This window comes from Micrasema longulum, unplaced genomic scaffold, assembly GCF_059751315.1.
Source record: "Micrasema longulum isolate JH-2025_06_02 unplaced genomic scaffold, ASM5975131v1 h1tg000746l, whole genome shotgun sequence".
In the NCBI taxonomy this organism is placed as follows: Eukaryota; Metazoa; Arthropoda; class Insecta; order Trichoptera; family Brachycentridae; genus Micrasema; species Micrasema longulum.
Genome location: NW_028277940.1, coordinates 545,247 through 551,895, shown reverse-complemented (window position 1 = coordinate 551,895; position 6,649 = coordinate 545,247). Strand labels below are relative to the sequence as shown.

At 31.2% G+C, this 6,649-nt stretch overlaps 1 protein-coding gene across 1 annotated transcript in view; it reads left to right on the top strand.

The window, feature by feature from the left end:
* The first annotated feature begins 491 nt into the window (after window positions 1–491).
* Window positions 492–6,649, top strand: part of LOC148279208 (uncharacterized) — a 64,469-nt gene continuing 58,311 nt past the window's right edge. The window contains exon 1 of the mRNA XM_088230310.1: window positions 492–642. The gene's annotated coding sequence lies outside the window, so the exon portion shown is untranslated. The remainder of the gene's footprint in view (window positions 643–6,649) is intronic.

Below are 6,649 nucleotides of genomic sequence, written 5' to 3'. Positions count from 1 at the left end.
AGATTGGTTTCCCGTTACCATTCCTGGTGAATTTTTCTGTTCGGTGTTACCGCCCTTTAGCTGGTTGGTTCTGGTTTTGAGGCGCCAGAAACTCGCATTTGATCCTCTGGTGTGATCAAACCGTTATGCGTGTGATCCCATTGCCCAGGGTTCGCGACGTGGACGCTAACGAGTTGGACTAGTCAGTAGTGTTGCCGGTGGAATGCAACTGGGCGTTCGCAGCATTTATACATAGAATCACACGCTCCAGCAAGATGTGACTCACTGCGACCCTACTGACAGTTCGAACCCCGAACTACTTTATTACAAGTTATTAAATTCAGACGCATTGTGTTTCCTATTTTTTTTTCTATTTCCCATTGATTATCTGATTGAATTATTTGAGCAACTTTGTGTGATTCATCTTTCTGTTTTTGAAGTTCACTCAAGGGTTGTGTACTCCATTATTTCTAAGTTTTTTTAAATATTGTTTTGTTAGTAGGCATGATATTGTAGATTGCTCTCCTCACAATACGATATTCTCTATCTATAATTATGTAGAATGTAAATGTGTGTGGGAAGTGATAACCCTGACATTTTGTGAAAAAATTAATTCCGTTTTTCTGAGGCAATGGTGTCTTAAATAACACATCGTGTCATTTGGTAAGTTAAGATGAATATTTTTTGACATAATATATGTTTTTCAAATAATTATTTTAGATTTTATAAAAAATTCCTAAAATTTCGCGGCCATTCTCGCTTTTAGAAACTGCCATAGCGATACCAAGCGGCATAGAAAAGGTTCAGAATAACCTGGTTGTTCAGCTTTCTCTCTCTTCCATAACACAATATTTCTTTGTAATAAAAAAATAATAAAAAAAACATGTAAAGCTATCGTAAATATAAGTATTTAAAGTGTTTTATGTATTTGCAAGTTCATCATCATCATCATTACCTTTCCGCTCCTAATGGTGCAGAAGCCACTGCATTGGTAAATCAATCGCGTATCTCTAACTTCTAAAGTCTCACGCTTTAGGTGTCAGTCCAGGGACTAGGTAATATTCTAGTGCAAAAACACTATTTTAAATAAATATTTCATATCAACGTCAGTACTGGTGGATTTTTATATGCTGGCGCGTGCGTTATACTTACACATACGCATCGTGTAGTATCCGTGAATAAGCCCATGGTATGACATCGCGGGCCATACGCATTATGAAAATAATCTCTGTCTCTCTCGCGCTCAGACGCGCTCTTATGAGCGTGACATAGACAACTATTGCTTTATTAGTAATACAATATACACTGGATGCTTCTACGTTCGTCTAAATTGGCTGCAATTCTTAATAGTAAAAATTGAATATTATGTACTAGTATTAAGTTTAGGATTAAAAACACTGGTTTAGAAATATGTAGGTATTTTCATTTAATCAAATCATGAATATGTCGATTATGTAGTGATGGCGCTTTCACAAAAACATTTTTAATGCACAGAATACTGATTTTAAAAATCTTGATGTTATATATTGTTATATTAAATGTTTTTAAAAAATCTCTTTTTGATTAGAGCGAAAAAAAACAATTAAGAAAATTTCATATATTTATATGTTTTTATTTTTAAACAAGCATGTTTTTTTATTTGATATATTGTGTTCATCATAATAATAATTAATAGAGTGTAATTAAAATGCACAGTACAAATGATATCGGAAAAAAATCTATACACACTTATTGATGAACAATAAATCTTGTTATATATATATACTTAAAACAATCTACACAACTGCGCATTCTAGTTCTAGAGTAATTGACTATATTTTTTTTTTAAAAATTAAAAATTTTAATTGCTCCTTGTTCTTCGGAGGACTATAATGAGTAAAATGCAACATTTTAAAAAATGATTTGAAAAATATAAAATAATGAAACAAAGTTTTTTAGTAAATTAATATTACATTTTCTTAACCCATTGTATTTTTTTAAATACACAACCCTCCAATCCAATACCGAATTTCAAAAAAAGAAAGCACATTTGGATAAAATTTAATACAACTTTTTTTTAAATCAACAACCTGTAGATTTTAAATACGTTAGCGTGAGTTATCTGAACGCGCCAGTTTAAGTTAAACCACCATTAGTCGAACCCGGGACCTCAAGCATGATAGGTGAACGCGCCAATCACTACACTACGGAACGAAATTATCTCCTCTCAATTTCCTTATTCAGGATTATTACTTATAAGGTTTTACCCGCGGCTTCGCTCGCGTGATATTAGAGAGAAATTTTTGTAGCTTAAAAATAAGATTTTTCCGGTAAAAAGTAGTCTGTATCGATTGTCGGTCATACTACAATCGCTAAATAAGACGAATTTTCATTTAATTTTATAAATAGAGGCTTTTTCAGAGCTTCTGTACACTTAACTCGATTTCGTTAAAAATGGTATGTTGGACAAAAACAAACTAAAGTGAAGACTTGTCAGCTCTTCGGCTATCCCTACACAAATCACGTTGATCAGTTTCTCCGTTGCGATGTGAAAGAAACACAAACAAACAAACACATTTGTAATATTTTTTAAATGTAGACTTAGTAAGTCTAATAATAGCTTAGTAGCTTAATAAGCTTCCAAGAACTGGCAAACTATATTTATAAACCTTGATTAAACGAGTTGTTTTGAATTATAACCTCACAAAGCCCGGGTCGGCTCAATCGATTTATTTGATCACTTTTCTGACTGTAATTTTTCCTCACTTACTTTTCTGTAAATAGTAATCATTGCCATCTATGAACTATTTGCTTAACTATAATACACCTTTACATACTAAAATGATACAGATATTTTCTAAGTATTTTATTTTCCTAATTTTAGTTTCACTTTATCGTAAAAAGTATTAGGCCGGGTTTATTGATCTTGCATTTGTAATATCTGGTTAAAAATCAAAAGTAACAGTTAAATCTTTGAAATAGTATTCCCTTTTTGATTAAAAAAGATTCTGTTTTTTTTTATTATTACTACTGTTTTGATTTTTAACTATTACTTACGATTAAACAACCTGGTCATAAGATAATTTTAATGGTATTTTTTTAGTAAATTTTTTGTCACAAAATTTGGTCTGAAGAGGGGATTTAATAATAACAGTTTTTATTTTATTTTATTTATTTCGAATACAAACAGATTTACAGGTTAAATGAATATAAATAAAAACTGTAATAAATGTTTACATAATACATAGGTAGTAGGGCCTGCCATCCAAAATTATACTGCAATAAAGCGACGATGGTTTAAAGTTTCAACTATATAAAGAATAAATATACTATATTTAGATAAAATCTTCTAGTGGTGCTCCACCAATAAACTTCAATTAAATATAAAAAAATGACACATAATGAGATTTTTTAGAATAAAAAACCCAATTTGATTTGATTATTTGATGGGTAATATGCAATTAGGCTCAACTTCTGAGGTGCGCGACCTGGGTATCGTTTTTGATCAAAAATTATCCTTTATTAGGCACATAAATAATATTACTAGTAAATCTCTAAAAATGTTAGGCTTCATGTTACGTGTGACTAAGGAATTCAAAAACATAGGCACTTTGAAGTTGATGTATACTTCATAAGTGAGAAGCCAGTTAGAGTATAAAATATGGACTCCTTACTACAACTGTCACCAAAATTCTCTTGAAAGAGTCCATAAAAAATTCTTACGGTATATCAATTTTAAACTTAGAATCAGTCATGAATTTTTAAATTACGATTTTTTACTAAAAACATTAAATTTGTTAAAACTTAACGATAGAAGAAAAATTATAGACCTTTTAAATTTATTCAAAATTGTAAATTCAATATGGGATTGCCCTGAACTGTTATCTCTCATCAACTTCAGGGTGCCTGGAAGAATGACTAGACAGGTGCCACCGTTTTGTAGCAACAATTCACGGACAGTGTATACTTGTAATGCAGTATTAAATAGACTTCATGAACTCGGCAATAGTTATTCCCACGTATCTGATATATTTAGTGTAGGGTATTGTTCCTATAGAACAAACCTTTTGAACTTTTTCAAAGATGGTGAATGGTAATTATATTTATTTATTCAAGCATTTCATATACAATTTTTTGTTCACTTTGCCTAGCTGTGTGAAACAGTACTTATGATTTTCTTGTTGTTTTACTGTAGAATGTTTTATTTTTTAAACTTTCTACTGAATATGCTGTATAATTTTTAGGTTATTTTTTTAAATGTAAATCTTGTATAATTTTTGGTTTGATTTTTTTATTTTTATAAATCTTGTTTTTAATATTCATGTTTTAAAAAAAAAAAAAATATTAAGCCAAATATGTTAATATTATAAATGTTTGTAAAAGGCAGATTTACCGTTTATGTTAATAAAATAAAAATAAAAAATATAAAAATAAAAGAAATATGGACAAAATAAGAAGATAGTGGGAAGGAAAAGAAGGATATTGATAAAAAGTGGTAAATGATGATTGAAGGAAACTAGGAGTGGAAAATTGCGTTTGATTTAATTATTAAGATCAAGAAAAGATACAAAACGCCTAGTCTCTGTTATTCTAATCAAACCTTTAAGTTCTCTTCTGTACGTTCTCTTCTATACGGAGTGTTAAATATATCTAGACTATTAAAATTCTTGTTAACACTTTGATCACCGGCCGAATACACATGGAATTTACCCCGTGCCCGGACCATTTTTTTGAAATTTTATGCTCTGTGAAGAGTTTCTTAAAAGTGTCTTAATTGTGAAAATAATAGTTTAAATCAATTGAAACTTCTCACATTTATTCGAAATAATTAAACAAGTAATTTTTGTATGATAGTTTTCTCAACATTGGCATTTATGGAGAGCCACATTACGCATTGCAATGTTCGCACATATACAGGGCCTCACTCCTTTTTTTGTGCTTTGTATCCCGGACCCGTGTAAACATGTGATTATAATAACCATGCGTTGTGTCCTGGTCCCGTGTTTTCACGTGGTTTACCAGCAGCTAAAAAGTACTTATAAAAGTCACTAGTTGTCAATAAAATGCGCTTTTTTAGACAGCTGGTAAACCACGTGAAAACACGGGACCGGGACACAACGCATGGTTATATAATCACGTGTTTACACGGCTCCGGGATACAAAGTGTTAAATGCTTCACGTATACGAGGGATCATAGAATGTTTCCGATGATTAGTTTTATTATTACGAATATAGAAAATATCAGAGAGTCTAGTTGGTCTGGAGGGGACAAAGTAAGCAAGTAGATGAACTTTTATTTACTATTCACATCAAATTAATAATACTTAAATCCATAAAGTAAATACGTCCAAATAAGCCACCTACTGTGTGAAAATCGGTTCATTTAAATTATTTACATTTTTAACTATTAACACTTTGAGACCGGGCACAGGGTAAATGCCGCAGCGAGACTTATTTTTGGAATCTCTAAATTCAGTCATATCACTCCACTGCTTCGGGAATTGCACTGGCTACGTTTTCCACAGAGGGTGGAATACAAACTCTGTTGGCTTATGTATAATTCACTGCACAACTCTGCTCCAGAATATATAAGGGAACTCTGCATTCCAGATGAACTAGCTGACAGACGTCTTACGCTTAGATCAGCTACATCTACGTCGAAAGGAAAAGTTATTATACCTCTACGCAAACAGCGCACTAAATTCGGCGAACGTGCATTTGCGGTCGCAGGCCCTATGGCATGGAATGCTCTCCCAGCAGAAATCCGAAACTGTGAGAGTGAAGTGATGTTTCGGAAGAAACTTAAAACCCACTTGTTCTCTAAATCATTTGAAAAAATTCTTAGCATGTGGTGGAAAAGTAATATGAAAAATTATGTACATTATTTTTCTTAAATTAAAAAGTTAAAATTAATTTTATATCTTTATATAATCACTTTGTAAAGCGCCCTTGAGGTATTATATTACGAAAACGGCGCTATATAAGTTATCCATAATAATAATTATTATCATTATTAACAACATTTTTGTTTTAATTAAAAGAGATATACATTTATACATATAAATATGTATCTACTAATATAATACATACATTATATATTATATTATGGTTATATATTTTATTTTCACTATGGAATAAAGCTTTTCTTTAATTTGTTCATATTTTTTGGTACTTAATTTCTTCTCGTTGATTTTGTGGTAAATTATTGAAAAACTCGTTAGTTGAAAATAAGGGTTATGTTTTTCCTACGTTTTCGTAGACTTGATATTTTTAACAATGACTCCTTATTTTCGTAAGTATAGTCTTTTGGTATCCCTCTCAAGACCAATCTACTCCATGCTATTTTTCTTAGCAGGCGATAGTGCACCGATTAAATATGATTTATCCGGCCTACATAGAAGGGAGTTGTGGATATCCCAAATACATAAAAAATAACCATATTAGTATGGCCCAGATATTTTTCAAAGCTGCCAGTAGGCGTACCTGAAATCAATCAGGTTATATTGCATAGTATCTCAATTGATTATAATAATTGTTATTTATATTTTCACGTGATCATAAGTTGATACATTTTTTATGCGACCGCCATAGTGTTCCTATTTTAAATCCTTGGTCATAAAATTGCGACATTTTCTCAGAAAAGGTTGGACTCAAACAGATGTGAAGTGAGATTTTTACTAAATTCAATGCA